General features: G+C 45.4%; 1 long non-coding RNA gene across 2 annotated transcripts; it reads left to right on the top strand.

The window, feature by feature from the left end:
• Positions 1-10,896: 10,896 nt before the first annotated feature.
• LOC309335738 lies at positions 10,897-15,765 on the top strand. 2 transcript variants are annotated; one of them, XR_014153689.1, is made up of 3 exons: positions 10,897-11,169; positions 11,600-11,646; positions 12,691-15,765. It is a non-coding gene; the product is annotated as an uncharacterized lncRNA (long non-coding RNA). The 2 variants fall into 2 exon arrangements; XR_014153690.1 differs by lacking the exon at positions 12,691-15,765 and having other exon boundaries at positions 11,600-12,117.
• Positions 15,766-16,222: the final 457 nt, after the last annotated feature.

Below are 16,222 nucleotides of genomic sequence, written 5' to 3' on the forward strand. Positions count from 1 at the left end.
CAGAACCTCTTCAGGGTCTCAGGCAGAAAAGGAGTCTTTCTTGTCTTGGGGTTTGGGCTGGGTGTTCATCAGTATGCGGATGATACCCAGCTCTACCTCTCTTTTAAATCAGAACCAGTGAAGGCGGTGAAGGTCCTGTGTGAGTGTCTGGAGGCAGTTGGAGGATGGATGGCGGCTAACAGATTGAGGTTGAATCCTGACAAGACAGAAGTACTGTTTTGGGGGGACAGGAGGCGGGCAGGTGTGGAGGATTCCCTGGTCCTGAATGGGGTAACTGTACCCCTGATGGACCAGGTGCGCAGCCTGGGAGTCATTTTGGACTCACAGCTGTCCATGGAGGCACAGGTCAAATCTGTGTCCAGGGCAGCTGTTTACCAGCTCCATCTGGTACGTAGGCTGAGACCCTATCTGCCTGCGGACTGTCTCGCCAGAGTGGTGCATGCTCTAGTTATCTCCCGCTTGGACTACTGCAATGCGCTCTATGTGGGGCTACCTTTGAAGGTGACCCAGAAACTACAACTAATCCAGAATGCGGCAGCTAGACTGGTGACTGGGAGCGGCCGCCGAGACCATATAACACTGGTCTTGAAAGACCTACATTGGCTCCCAGTACGTTTCCGAGCACAATTCAAAGTGTTGGTGCTGACCTTTCAAGCCCTAAACGGCCTTGGTCCAGTATATCTGAAGGAGCGTCTCCACCCCCATCGTTCTGCCCGGACACTGAGGTCCAGCACCAAGGGCCTTCTGGCGGTTCCCTCACTGCGAGAAGCCAAGTTACAGGGAATCGGGCAGAGGGCCTTCTCAGTAGTGGCACCCGCCCTGTGGAACGCCCTCCCATCAGATGTCAAAGAGAACAACAACTACCAGACTTTTAGAAGACATCTGAAGGCGGCCCTGTTTAGGGAGGCTTTTAATGTTTGATGTAGTACAGTATTTTAGTATTTTTTTGGAAGCTGCCCAGAGTGGCTGGGGAAGCCCAGCCAGATGGGCGGTGTATAAAAAATAAATTATTATTATTATTATTATTATTATTATTATTATTATTATTATCATCATCATCATCACCACCACCACCTGCAACCTGCCATTGTTTTAACTGGAGATGCCGGGGATTGAATTTGTGACCTTTTGCAGCAAAAGCAGGTGCTCTCGCTCAAGATCACTAAGGCTGTGGGATACACACTAGGACAGGCAGCTAGGAGCCATGCCCCCTCCCCAAATAGGAATACAGTATAGGAAGTTAGTGGATCAGATCCATGGCCCACCCAGCTCTGTATTGTCAACACACAGTAGCTTCAGCTCTCTGGGGTTTGTGTAAACTAGGAGGCCAAGTCTCACAAACTAAGGTGCTGATCTCCCCACCTCAGACTCAGATTCTGGTTGCAACAGGTTACCGGAATGGGGAGACACAGAGAGAGAGAGAATAAGAAGAGGTTATGCAACCCTCGTAGACTTTGAGAAGCTTCCTATTAAAACAAGAAGCTGAGCTGCAAAGCCTTAGAAATTTACACTGCTGCCTACCAAACTATACAAAATATTGATGATGAGAATGAAAACCTAGAGATGTTTCAGAGTTCGCTTTATCAAACAGAACATCAGTCTCGTTTGGATATTGTCCGTGCAAACTCAGAGTCTCCCCTCCAGAGGACTGCTTCATCCAAATCTTGTCCTGGAATAGTTCAACAGATTTCCAGAAATCCATTGAAAAAGGAGGAGGAAGATGAAGAGTATGACAATGAGGATGAATATAAAGATTAGCATTAAAACCACCAAGGAAGAGAACACCTTTGAGGTTAGAAAGCGTTTTCCCTGCAAATAGTTATTTTTCATTGTGTTGATGCTCAGTGATGAACACAATTAAGGCTATTCATTAAACCACAGTAAAGAAAGAACTGATCACTGGGGAAAGAAAAGAAAACAAGAAGCTGAGCTAAAACACAATAATTACTCAGGAATGACTGAGGTTAAGGTTGGCTCTTTGGCAGTACGGTTCCTCGAGCCAGTCATAGAAAATTAAATAAGAGCTTGGTAATAATGCATGACCATTTGTGTTTGAAGAATTAGAAGACAAAGTAAGCAACTATTTTCAAATAAGCAAAACTGACTTTTGGTGGGCGGGCGGTGTATCTATTTTAATAATAAAAATATGTCACAGACATATGTATTTGGGATAACATTCCTTTATTTAAAATGCAGCGCATAGATAACTGTGGAACTCCCTGCCACAGGAGGCAGTGATGGCCACCAATTTGGATGGCTTTGAGAGAGGAGTAGACAAATTAACAGAGCATGAGATGGATACTGTCCTGTTCACAAGTTTCCCACAGGCGTCTGGTTGGCCACTGTGAGAAAATGATGCTGGAATAGATGGACCATTTTCTGGAACTTTTCCAGAATGGCACACCCGTGTTCCAAATGCAGTTGCACCATAGATTTCTATAATAGCATTACGATATCAGCAGCTTCGTTCTCAATTCCTTTCCTAATGATCCCTGGCACAGAATTTGCCATCTTCATGGGTGCCACGCATGGGGTCAACATCTTCACTGAGCTCTCCAGTAAGACCCCAGGGTCTTGTACCTTGTCAGTCACTGCCAGTTCAGACCCCCATGAGCATGTATGTGAAATTAAGATTTATTTTTTAAAAAATGTAGCGGGGAAACCCTGAAAGAAGTCAAAGGGACCCTGTATGCATCTCTTAACCTTGGATTGATTAACTTAGTATGTAGATTTGGAGAGGAGGAATAATATAATAATAATAATTTATTATTTATTTATTATTATTTATACCCCGCCCATCTGGCTGGGCTTCCCCAGGCACTCTGGGCAGCTTTCAACAAAATATTAAAATACAGTAATGCATCAAACATTAAAAGCTTCCCTAAACAGGGCTGCCTTCAGATGTCTTCTAAAAGTCTGGTAGTTGTTCTCTTTGACATTTGGTGGGAGGGTGTTCCACAGGGTGGGCGCCACTACCGAGAAGGCCCTCTGCCTGGTTCCCTGTAACTTGGCTTGGTAAGAAAGGATTTGCCTTCGATACATATAAAAAAGTGTTGCATCCTCGATGCTAAGGTTCATTCCCATGTTTGCCTTTACAAGTTTGTCCCATACAGTTTCTGGTCTGGGCCTTAGACCAGAAACTGTATCGGACAAACCTCTAATAGCAAACATGGGAATGAACTGCAGCCTTGAGGATGCAACACTTTTTAAAAGGGAAGAGAAAAACAGAGAGGACAAAGTGGACAGAGAAGGGCAAAGCTGATGATCATGATGATTATGATTATGATAGCTCAGTCGGTAGAGCATGATACTTAATCACAAAATTGTAGAGTTGAAAGGGACCACAAGGGACATCTAGTTCAACCCCCTGCAATGCTAGAATCTTCTGCCCAATGTGACGCTCAAACCTGCGGCCCTGAGGTTAAGAGTCTCATGCTCTACCAACTGTGCTACCTCTTTGCTGGTTTGTGGTATAAAAAGATTCCTCCATTGCAGGGGGTTGGACTAGATGACCCTCGTGGTCCCTTCCAACTCTACAATTCTTTGAGTGTATTCCAGATCCCACCTACTGTGTCCTTTTTGCCAGGAACAAGGTATAAAACCTGTGCAAGACATCAACTTAAGTCGTGGGTGGCTAAGGATTCATATATATATATATATATATATATATATATATATATATATATATATATTTCATGTACTCATCCACTCGCCCACCACACAAATGGCATCAGAACAGAAGTTCCGCCTTGCTTGATCAGACCAAGAGTCCATCTAGTTCAACATTCTGTTTCCGCCAGCAGCCAGCTGGATCCTTCTGGAAATCTCACAAATAGAGGCACTGGTGGGGACAGAACAGTCTTCCCTTGTTGTTTATCCCAAAAGAGTGGTATTCAGAGGTATCTAGCCTGTGTGCAACGATGTTCCTGTGAGCTATCTGGCCCCATAACCTATCACAAACTCTGCTCCAGCTGTAGCTATAAAGGACCATTCTAGGTCTATTTTGTAACGAAGAATTGTGGCATGTTACACAGTACAGAGGAAATATCCACATATTACATGTGAGTTGCTTACCGCCATTGTAAATTACTTTATTCCCATTTGGGTCTTCCTTCCTATGACTCTTAGTTAGATACACAGTGTGAGAAACGAGGCTGAATTCCCCTCCACTGCCAATAAAAGTGTCTCTGGTTGCTGTTTACAACAGGGCTAATCGAGTGTTTATCCTCTCTTTCGCGATTTGAGAGAAGGGCTTGTTTAGCATTACGGTTCTAAGCCACGAAAGCCCATTAAAAGCACTAATTAAAGCATCAGAAGTCAGACGATGCACCAATGAACAGCACAAACAGCGGCGCAAGGTAGTTTTGGAAGCGTTTTAGCTCTCTCTCCCACAATGCATTGTGGAAATATGCAAAATAACATTCTGGTTCAGGCGGGTCTGATGCTGTAGTGGCTGTAAAATGACTGAGAATAAACCAAATGATTTGTACAAGCACACACACACACACCACACACATAACGTCCTTTGTTTTCGGCAACGGCTCTGTAATAAGAGATCTGGTGGCGGAAGCACAGCGACAACTTCACAGCACAGCCTTCCCTTGCTGGGAAAAAGACTCGGCACCTCCAGAGCCATTCCTGGGAGAAGAAAAGACTGACAGTATGGCAGGAAAATGAGAGAAGCAAAAGCAGGCCTTCACGCCGGAGACCTGTGATCAGTATGTGAGCACAAAGTGCGATGGAAAAGTCAACAAAGAAATCTGCTTGGCTTTCTTTTACCTCCCAACTTCCTCCTCCCTCATCACCAGTCCTCTGGAGGCACCTTGAGTCTCTTTATTCCCCGCGCCTGGTAGTGACAGCTACTCTGGGAAGGAGAAGGCAGAGAGAAAGGAGCTCATTAAGCCATGGACTTCCTCCTGCAGGCAGCTTATTTTGCCTGGGTGCATTTTCTCACCTCCTTTGGAGAGCAGAAGATGCATATAGCCTTGTGTGGAGCAAGCAACCTGCTGACTCTGCGTAGGGGGAATTGAGGCAGCACAGAGTACCCACAAACCACAGTGGTCTCCTGGACAAAGGCTTTGCAATACCAAACAGGAAGCTCAAGCGCCAGGGAGATCTGTAGGAAACAAATCCAGGGGGGATCTCCACAAGAAGGCACACATTTCCCATGTGAGGAGCTCGTCCTACACTCGAGTAGGACCCTGACAGAGACACATGCCAGACTGACATCTTTCCCTCCTGGTCGATGGTTCAGGAGCTTCAAAAGCTTTCTTCAGCCCGAACATCGCAGCAACCGATGCCAACAGACACCGGCACACTTAGGGATCCACAGAGTCTTCGCAGCTTGCATAACAGACCTCAGCAACTCAGCATTTTGGCTAATCTACTTTATTAACATATAAACACACACGGAGCACTGCAACATGGCTCCCTCTCTCTCTAGCATCAGACAGCAAAGAGAAAGAACAAAGGACAATAGTCCCACTTCACGGAACACAGTAACACAAATATCCCGTCTCCGTCACTTCCCACTCTGTGGAGTCAAAACGTACACCGTCATGTGATAGACAAAAATCCCATGACTGCAAACACGGAGCAGGAATTCTAACATCTTGGGACTTAGCCCCACTTCCTTTTGTGCTGCATTTCTAGGCACAGGTCCAGGCTTTGCAGGTCTGCGTCTGAGCAGGATGTTACCAATACACACACAATGAAATGGGAAGTTCGTGTGCAAGGGCAGTGGGGAAATATACCCATAACTGCAGGTATGGTAATTCTGTAAAATGCACTGTAGCCATTCCAGGGGCCAGAGAGAAGAGAGCAGGAATAACAACTCAATGCGCTGGCAACTTATTTGATGGCTAGAAATAGGAACTGTGGCCACTGGTGGCTGTCAAGTAGTGTAAGGAAATAAGGTAAACCCACAGATATTTTACTGCAATGTGGTATCAGTACAGGAGCAATACTCTCGGGACTGCTCATTCACTTTGCAGTGATGAGGGCCGACATAATGAGCTAAACACAGTGTCTGAAAATTTCCATTGCTGCACGTATGTTCTCCACGATATTTACCCTGCTTGTCTTCCTTGCTTATTGTGTTCTGTCTTCCTCTCTCTCGCTTTGTTTAGTTCTCCCCTGTGGCTCCAACATCACAAACAGATTTCAAAGTCCCCATTGCCCATTGATGTAACATCAATACGACCAAGATAAAAAGCCAAGATTCCCAGAACCAGCTGCTGATCAGACGGTGTTGGCTTTTCCATGGAATATTAATTGGCAAATTAGACACAAAGCTTCATTTACTGCAGCCAACCAGAAAGCCCAAATCCGTGCCTCAGATGACACGATTGGATAGGGAGGACTTTCATCAGATCCAGTTTTCAGGATTTGCTGACTATTGTGTGGAAGGGCTCCAGCTCAGTGGTAGAGCATGTGCTTCACAGGCAAAGGGTTTGATCCCTGGTGTCTTCAGGTAAAACCGGGGAAGACTGCTACCGGAAACCCTGGAGAGCTGCTGCTGGTCAGTGTCAACAGTAATAAGCTAGATGATGAATCAATGGAATGACTTGCATAATGACATTGCAGAAATACAGGGTAGAATTCTCGCCTGCATCACTTCCGATTGTAGGTGGGAAAATAAGATCAGGTCAGTGATTCATGGCAAGGACAACGAAACAAAAAATGCCATTGAACAGTAATGGAGGCTGGATAGCTCAGTTGGTACAGTATGAGACTCTGTAATCCCAAGGTTGTGGGTTCGAGCCCCACGTTGAGTGAAAGATTCCTGCATTGCAGGGAGTTGGACTAGATCAGGAGTGTCCAGCTTCCAAGAGACTACGATCCACTCCCACTATAAATAAACTGACAATGATGCAATGATCTACCCATTGGATTGACCGGAGTTGCTGAGCTTTTTTTAGGGGAAGAGCTTTTTTCTTTTTGGTTTTTGGTCAATTTTTAGGGGAAGAACTTTTTTCTTTTTGGTTTTTGGTCAATCGCAGGAGATCACACGATCCACCAGGGACAGAATGCGATTGAACAGTAGATCGTGACTGACCAGTTGGACAGGCCTGGACTAGATGATCCTCATGCCCCCTTCCAACTCTACAATTCTATGATTCTGTGTAAATAACCATTAAAGGGGCTGGCTCGTCTCACAAAATTTTAAACAACTGAATAGGCTTGTTGGCATAAAAAGGTCTTCAAGAGACCTGAAAATTAGCAGTGAAGAAGCTTGCCAAATGTCTGCTGGAAGAGTATTTGCACAGTCTGGGGCCGGCAACACCAAATGCCCAACTTCTGGTTGAAGCCGGTCAAGGCTCTGTGTCAGCACTCCTCTGGATAATCTCAGCGATCAAGTTGGGATATAATAGCTCAGATCCCAGACCAAAGTTGGTCAGGACTTTGCATGTTAAAATTAACACAGGAGCCTTGAACCTGCCTCAGATGCGTTATGGACAGCCAGTGCAGATGTTTTAGGAGGGGTGTGACATGGCGTCAGCCAACTGCCTCCATCAGCAGCTGAGGCACTGCACACAGCACTGGCTGGAGCTTCTGCCCCAGGCCCAAGATCCACCCCCAGATCAGACCCACTGCAGTAATTCTGCCTCAAGGTTAACACTGCATGGACCACAGTGGCCAGGCTATCCTAATCCAGATCCACAGCTGGTGTACCAGACAAAGCTGGTCAAAGGCATTCTTTGGAAGTGTTTCTCTCACATTTTAATTCTCCTCCTTTGCTCATATACTGTTAATAGAATGTGGTTATTGGTGTTTTTCCGGATGTTGAGCAAAATCTTTGTTTTAAATGATATGTGTGGTTTTGTGGTCTTTTGGCTAGACAGTAATTCCCCAGTTCAAGTCACACTGACCAGGAAAAAAAGAGAAAGAGGTGCAGCAGCCTGGCTTAAGTTGCTTGATCTCTAGCCAGGGAATACTGGGGAGAAGACCAGGGGGGTGTCTAAAGGGCCAAGTGGACTTAAAGCATCCCAAGTGGAGAGAATGGGATTCTAGGACAACATAACCTTTTCATATTTATCTAGCGGTGTCAGCAGAAAAATGATGCAAGTTTGTGGAGGGAGGAAAGATGGGTTTGAGGAAGAAAAGGCTCATCACTGAGGTCCAGGAACTTGAGTCCTCAAAGTCCTGCAAGTAGCCTCACAGACAGAACTGGGAACATATTATAGTCCCACATTAGGGCCATTTAAATTTGTGGAGACCTTGTGGGCTTCTCAACAGTGTTCTTGAACACTGGGGACAGTAAGGAATTAACTCATATTGTGAGACTAACTCTGAAACCCAAGCCAAGCCCAGGTCTCCACTGGTGGGTTGCCATAGCCATATGCCATGGAGGTGAGACTACATCATTTGAAGAAATATTGTTATTTCTGGCTCCACAAATGGTCCACAAACAATAATACTTTGGAGGTCCTGGGCCTCAAGGAGGTTAGACTGGCCTCGACCAGGGCCAGAGCCTTTTCAGCCCTGGCCCCAGTCTGGTGGAATGCTCTGTCACAAGAGGCCAGGGCCCTGAGGGATTTGACATATTTCCGCAGGGCCTGCAAGACAGAGCTATTCCACTGGGCCTTTGTTCTGGGCAACGTCTGACCCCCTTCTTTCTATGGGACCCTGTATGTAAGTGGCCTCCTTGGTTCTTTCTATCGGCCCATATGGGACCAGCACAGGTGGCCGGGGCCTGGTGAACATTTAATTCCTTACTCCTACGGTTATGATTTGTGGGTTCCCACTTAATTTTATTTTGATTTTAAATGTGATTTTGAATTGTATTTTAAATCTAATCGTTTGATTTTGTGTTTTTTAATGTATTTTTATTAAAGATTTTCTTGATTTACAAAGGTATGTGCAATGTCTCTCTCTCGTATTCCCCCCCATGTAACATTTTTTTTTACAAATCGGTTTCATTTGTTGAGACATCAGGAAGAAAAGGGGGAGAGAGATGGAGGGGGGATGATGGGTGGGGGTGGGGTCAGGTGGCGATGTTTCTATTTTCCTTAATATATGTGGGGTTTGGTGTCAGTGTTGCTTGTGCAGGTTCTCTGCTGTTCACTTGTGTTCCTTTGGTGGTGAGAGAGGTTGGGGTTGGCCTAGGGTGTGGTTGTTCATTTGTGGTTGGCTGTGGTGATCTTTGTTTTCATGTATGAGTGGGGTGGGTGGGTGGGTGTTTTGGATCAGGTTAGCCATATTGATTTGTATGCTGTTGGTGGATTTTTGTCATTGTCTTGTTGGGCTGTGTGTGTGATAAAGGGGAGCCATACTGGGGTAAAAGCGTCTTCTTCTATTTGATTGTGTTTTTAATGTATTATATTAGCTGCCCTGAGCCACATCTCGGCCTGGGAGGGCGGGGTATAAATAAATATTCTTATACTATTATTAATCCCTGGTTTTGCTGTTGGGTTCTTAAATGATCCAAACTGGTCCCAACCTGGTCACTGAGCACTCAAGCCTTGGGTGGTTCAACCCTTTCCTTCCGGCTTTGAAACAGACAAAGGGTCCATGAGGTAGAATTTGCCTTTTGGGCAGATCTGCCAATGTCCCGCTGTTCCAGATGCTGGGACTGTAGGACACGGCGGTGACCACAGTTCTCAGGAGGAGGAATCAGAGAACACAATCAGCGAGTGAGTGAGTCACCGAGCGGAAACTTTTCACCTCGCTGCATCTTGTCATGTCCGTGCACTGAGGCTGTCAAAAAAACTTTAAATTAATTGTGCAGACAAGCAAGGGGTGGAAAACAACAGTTTCAGCAAATCAACGTAATTTGCAGGGAGATGGGCGAGTTGCTGGCAGGAAATGTAACGAGGACAGAAAGCGTGTGTGGGGGTGTGGGGGTGGGTGTTAATGGCTTATAACTTTTTAAAGGATCTTGGGCTGTGGCTCTCTAGGGCCATCGTCTCAGTCCAGGCCGCAAATCCAGGAGCCGGCAGGGAAGCATGACAGCAGGACGGTTTGACACCTCCTGGCTCACCACAAGGGATGAACCTGCTAGGATGCCAGCAGAGTCAGCAGCTGCCAAACGGAGCCCAGGGAATGCCCTTGCCTCTTACACAGCTCTCAGCCAAGCAGCCCTCCCTCCAGGCAAGAGCGAGAGCTTCCTAATATTTTGGGCTATGCTGCTTGCACTGCTCTGCTGATGCACCCCTGCTCACAGCGGTGTCCTAGACAATTCCAGCATCACCAGCAAGCGGCCTTCGTCGCCTTGCTCCAGAGCAGGGACCTGGGAGGGAAGTCACGCTTCCTTTAGCACCAGGAATCCCTCTCCCTGACATCTCCCTCTGGGCTTCACCCGACAGCTTGACTTTGGAAGTGGCTGTGGACCTGGCTCCAAGGTTAACACACAGAGAGGCCTTTACCTCTCTGGTTGGAGGTGGAGAAAAACAATCAAGCATGTTATACAATTGAGCTAAGGCAAGGCGTTACATCCCTAGGGGCTGTAGCAGATTGATTCCTTTCTTTGCAAGGGCTTTGTAGATAGGCCACTCATTTCCTATGCTGGTTATTTTGTTTTTCCTCTGGGCTCTTCTTTCCTCTTTGCAGATTTCCTGCACACTTCATATTTTATTCCTTTAAAATAGAGGCTCTGCTCCTGTATGGGGTGTGTGTGTGTGTGTGTGTGTGTGTGTGTGTGTGTTTGTGTGTGTGTGTGTGTGTGTGTGTGTGAGAGAGAGAGAGAGAGAGAGAGAGAGAGAGAGAGACCTTGAAACAGTCTTCTGTCTTAACATACATTCCTTTCATTTCAAATCTGCAAACCAATTACATTTTAAGTGGGAGCCTCTGCAGTGCAGTAGGGGCTGCTGGGGAGCAAACCAAGGAAGGATCAGGCCTTTGCCTCGGAGGTTTGCTCCACATTTCACCTCCTGGGACCAGAGGTGAGAACTTTTCCCATTTCTAACCTGCAGCTACAGACTTGGCACATTGCAAATCTCCCAAGGGATGTGGCAGAGACTTATGGCATGCCTGCAGTTTTAGGTGGGATGAACCAGCTTTCTGACCCAAATGCACCAATGTTCTGTCAGCTCCCACCTCAGGGTCATTACGACATAACAATCAGAGCTTAGCATAGGCAACTGATTGTCACACACAGTTGTCCTAAGCAAAGTCCTCCTCCAGCTCTGTCATTCTACAGTGGAAGTATATTGGGTCGAGTGAACTCAGGTGTGTGGCTGGATAGCCCTGCGATAGCTGGCAAAGATGGGTTTTTTGCCAATATCTGGTAACTTCATTATGTACTTCTGTGCCCAAAGCATCCCTATGTGGTGCCTGGGGTTTTGGATAGGTCTGTTGTGGTGCGGCTGAGCTAACATTTCCTCAGGAAGATTGCTTTCAAGTTTGAGCTAGTTTAAGGGAGTTTTGGGATTCCTGTTCTCAAGCTGCTGTTTTGAAAGTCCAGAAAAGGAAAACATTCTGCCCTGAATGAAGGAATGCTGGCTAACAGTGGAACTTGTCCTGTATCCATTTGGAGGCTATGAAAAGGTGGATTTTAAATCTATTTACAGTAGAAAGTGTGATAAGAGAGTGTAAATGCCAATACAGGCAATCATTCCTTGTACCGGGTGATGAACCTATTTATTTTGTTTGTTTTCAGATTATGCTGAATCAATCATGTGAACTTCTCCTCCAGAAGCACAAGCTGTAATTTTGCTCACCTTTAGTGTCTCCCTTAATTGTGGAAGTTGTGGGTTTTTGTGCTTATGACGAGGTGTTAATGCAACTGGTGTAAACATGTCTGTTTTTGAAGCTGCTCTGAAAGCGGGCAACCCAAGCGTTAATGAATTAGATCTCCCAGTAGCCTCAAGTTATTTAAGAAGGCCTGCTAATTTCACTTTGTGGCAGTTGCGCACTGTTGCAATCCTGGCTGTGGCACATTCTCTTCAAAAATAATGCCCTCAGCTAGTGGTGCTTCTGCCTGACAGCCAAAAACAAGAGCAAATGGGGTGTTGGAATCTACATCTTCCCTGGTTTCTAAACGTCCTGGGGCCCTGTGGGAAGCCTCAGAAGTCAGGAACCCAGTAGCAGCTGCAAGGATGCTGGTCCCAGAACATGATGTTGAGATTTCTCAAATAGAAATAGTTTCTCCCAGCATGCTGAGCTGTTGGATTCTCTCCTTTCTGTGTCCTGTTGTACTCTGTGCCTTCTCTTCCATCCCCTGTAAACAAGCTGTCAGTTTTAATTGGACTGAGCTGCGGTGGGGAGGAAAAGGGAGACTTTGATAATGAAAGAAAGGGGTTGGTGGCACCTCATGTCCTCTTAAGACTCTGCTGCACACCTAATCCTCCCTGCTCATTCTCAGGAGTTTGTAGGGCAGAAGGATTTTTCAGTCCATTTGCTCACGGAGGCCATACTCCTTTTTTATATACATTTTGTTCTCCTGTAGGAATAAATCAATCCTGCCTTTAAAGTCCCCTTGTCAACATACAAGAAACATTTTGTGTTTCCGAGTAAAAATCCAGAAGAAAGAGGCCTCAGTCTTCAGTCAGATATCATTTTAAGCAATTATGTTCCATACAGTGGTGAACCAAACGTAGTCGATCCAAGCACTAATTTTTTGAAAAGATTTTTAGATCCATATCTGATTCATCTTAATAGGTCAATTGTGCACAAATTTTGTGGTTTGAATTAAGTAAAAAGTGAGGGGGGCGGAGATGAACTGTGGTCCCCTTTTGTTTGGAATCTCAGGTGAGTTACCCGTGCAGTAGAAGTTGCTCCCAGGACCAGTCACCACAGCGAAGCAGAGAAAGGTGTTCCAGAAAGCACTGGAGGTTTTCTAGTGTTGTCACCTTGAACCTAAACCACTGTCATTTCGGTGCCCTCAGGCTAGCCTTCCTCAATGCCTCCTGCTAGCCACTTATTCCTCTTTATTATCTCCTGCTTACCATCCTTGTTGTCCTGCTCTGGTGCCAGAGCCTCGAGGACGAGGTGGATCAGGAGTTACAGGACCCTGGAGAGCTCAAAGCAAGCCACTTTCTCTGACAAAGGCGGAAAGCAGACTGAGCCCTTTCAAGCCTCTGCTCCCAAACTACCTCTCCCAGGCTCCGCCCTTTTGTGAGGAACTTAGATTCTTAAAGGGCCAACCCTCTGTCAAGCTGTGGTTTGTTTTTGTCTCATATTTTGTTATGTTTCTTTGCTAGCCTTAATTGTGTGTGAATTACCTGCTATTTTATAACCCCTGTGGATTTTATTATTATTAAAGTAACAAATATGTCCAAAAACAAAATGAAACCAACAAAACACGAAACCCCTTCTCTCATGAAGTGCCTTTTCATCATCCACCAAAGCCTTTATTTCAGTTTGGCTTAGATGCATTTGTCTGATGTCTAGCCAGTCACAGCCACCCAGTTCAAACACCTGAGGTTTGAATGATAGAAATGGTTACCAAATACATTTTGGACATCCATCCCTTGAGGGGTAATAAAATATACATGATAAATAATAAGGTAGGATTCATAAGGCACTTTTTACATGTGTAGTTATCTCAACAACCATTTTAATAACCTTGCATGCTAGGCCAGTGCTAATATTATACCCACATTACAGATAGTGTAAGACGAGAGCAGGGCGGCTTGGCTAAAGGCTACCCAATGAATTTCTGCTTATCAACCAACCATATTTATATCTCACCCTATCTGGGCCCAACAGGCAGCTTATAATAAAATACATATAAAAACAACACCTTAAAAAACAGCCCTTCAACTGTTTGCTTTTAAGTCACAGCTGGTGAACTGAGTTCTAAAGGGGTTTCAGTTTCAGGGATCAGTGTCTGGCAGCACCTTCACAGGTCTTCGGTGTAAATGCAATTTGTTGTAATTAAATGGGTCTTTCACTTCGGCTATTGTCACACTTCCCCGATCTTCCCTTCAAGGATCTATAGTCTTGTCGCTAGGTACCTTTGCACTCTCTGGCACACAAAGGGAGGCACTGGAGTCCGACTGAAGCAACCAAGTCTCACATGAAGCACTTCCTATGAGCACAAAAGAAAACTAACGAATCCAAGTGGGGAACGAGGCTGTCTGGCAACCAATAACCCCTTTCCCATTGACTGCTGCCGAAAGACAATTTTCAGAACCCGTCTGGCAATTTCCAGCACCTTACATTCAGCAAATTGTAGCTGAAGTTCAGCAGCATGGCCCCCAAAGAGGAAAGGTTTGGAAGGTGTGCTGGTATCGAAATTAAGGAGGACCAGTCCCCCACACAGCCCACACTTTCAGGCTGGATTCATAAAATACATATATTGGTCTCCCCACCCTCCCACCTCTCCTCCTCCTCTTTCTCCAGCCACCAAGAAAATATTCATAAAGATGAGGTGCAAAATTCCTCTCCAACTTCAAATACATTTCTCCTGGCTGCCTCTCCTTGATTCCTGGAATATCCCCTTGGAAAGCGGTGGATACAACCAGCTGGCAATACACATTACCAAATGCTCACTTCCCCCAGTTGAGGCAAACTTCCAGATTGCTGCAGCCACTCATTAAAGGGTGACGAGAGGGGGGTTGTGAGTGAAGGGGGGGGAGCATTTCATAGCTCCTTTCAAAGCAGAGCTTGAGAACATTAGAGAGATACACCAAGGCATCTCAAGCCATAAACAGAAAATCTTGGAGCGAGTAAGGAAAAATATTTCCATTCTGCCGTACGTTTGCCCTGTCATTGGAGATGCTATTTCAACTTTTGCCCAGACAGAGAGGATGCCATGTGAAAGGAATCCACTTTCCTAATCTCCGTGTAGTAAAAATAACTTGCATGCCAGCACCAGAGATTTCCAACTCTCCTGCCATTGCTCTTTTCATAGACTGTCCTGCTGGGAGGCATGATGACTTTGCTATGTAGTCTCATGATCCCAAGTTATGAGTCAGAACACTCTGCTGAAATCCTAAGATTGGTTTAGAACAGGCATAGGCAACCTTCGGCCCTCCAGATGTTTTGGATTACAATTCCCATCATCCTTTACTACTCGTCCTGTTAGCTAGGGATCATGGGTGTTGTAGGCCAAAACATCTGGCGGGCCAAAGGTTGCCTGTGCCTGGTTTAGAACATCACAAGCGTTGGGGAAGAGAAACGGAGGAACCTGGAAGTGTGACTGCTTATATGCGGCATTTGAAGTCCCACCTATTTTCCTTGGCTGTGGCTTCTTGTGATAGAGAGAAACATGATTGTCAGAGAACTACATGTCACCTCTCAGTTGCATTGACACCTTATTGTTATGGGCCGTACCAGCCTGTTAAAGAAAGGAAAACTGGCAAGATGTTCATCATATGCCGTTGTACATCACCTGAAAAATGACAGCACTCTCAGAAATTACTGCATTACCCAAGCTATAATGTAAATAGCACCTGGGATTCTCAAGTACCATGACATTGTTGCATTATTCCCATTTTACTGCAATGTCTGGTCCATCCAAGCACTGGCATACAACCGCATTATGTCAGCTATAGCTTTAAGAGGTGGCACTTGCCATAGTGACCGACTTAAATGCATCTCGATTACACATCAAACAATATTAGCAAACACTAAGTTTAGCCACTTCTCATATGTAACCATTAGCCAGGCATAAGAGAACCTGAGGCCATTACTGTACTCCAACTCCCATCACCCCCTGCCAGCATGGGCAATGGTCAGAGATGGTGGGAGTTGTAGTCCATCAACATTGGGCGAGCATGAGGTTTCCTAGTCATATCGCAGAGCAATTTCCTCCCTTCTTTTACAAGCAGGAGACACGCTGGACTGTCCTGGTAAAATGGCTGCACTTAAACTGAAGAAGCACAATAAAAAAATTCCTTCCAGTAGCACCTTAAAGACCAACTGAGTTAGTTCTACTGGAAGGAATTTTTTTATTTTGTTTTGACCATGGCAGACCAACACGGCTACCTATCTGTAACTGAAGAAGCACAAGTTATACTCAGGGCTGTTTCATTTAGTAGTTTCCAATTACCTGTTTCCTTATAAAATATCCCCATTTCCTATCTGCTGTTCAGAAAGCATGCTCTTTCTTTATTAAAATGCACAGCATCGCAAAACAAACAAACAGAGCTTTGTGGTTTCCACTTCGGCACTGGTCACTGATGACCACTGAATAAAAGTGCCAAGGTAATGAAAAATGTTTACTATTGGGAAGAAAACGGAAGGAAACAGGACTCTTAAAATGAAGGGTTGGGACAAACCATGTTAATTGCTTTCATATAACTGGGCAGAACTTCTCAGGGAAAACAAGGCTATT

This window comes from Podarcis erhardii, assembly GCF_964252035.2.
Source record: "Podarcis erhardii genome assembly, chromosome: 2".
Taxonomy (NCBI): Eukaryota; Metazoa; Chordata; class Lepidosauria; order Squamata; family Lacertidae; genus Podarcis; species Podarcis erhardii.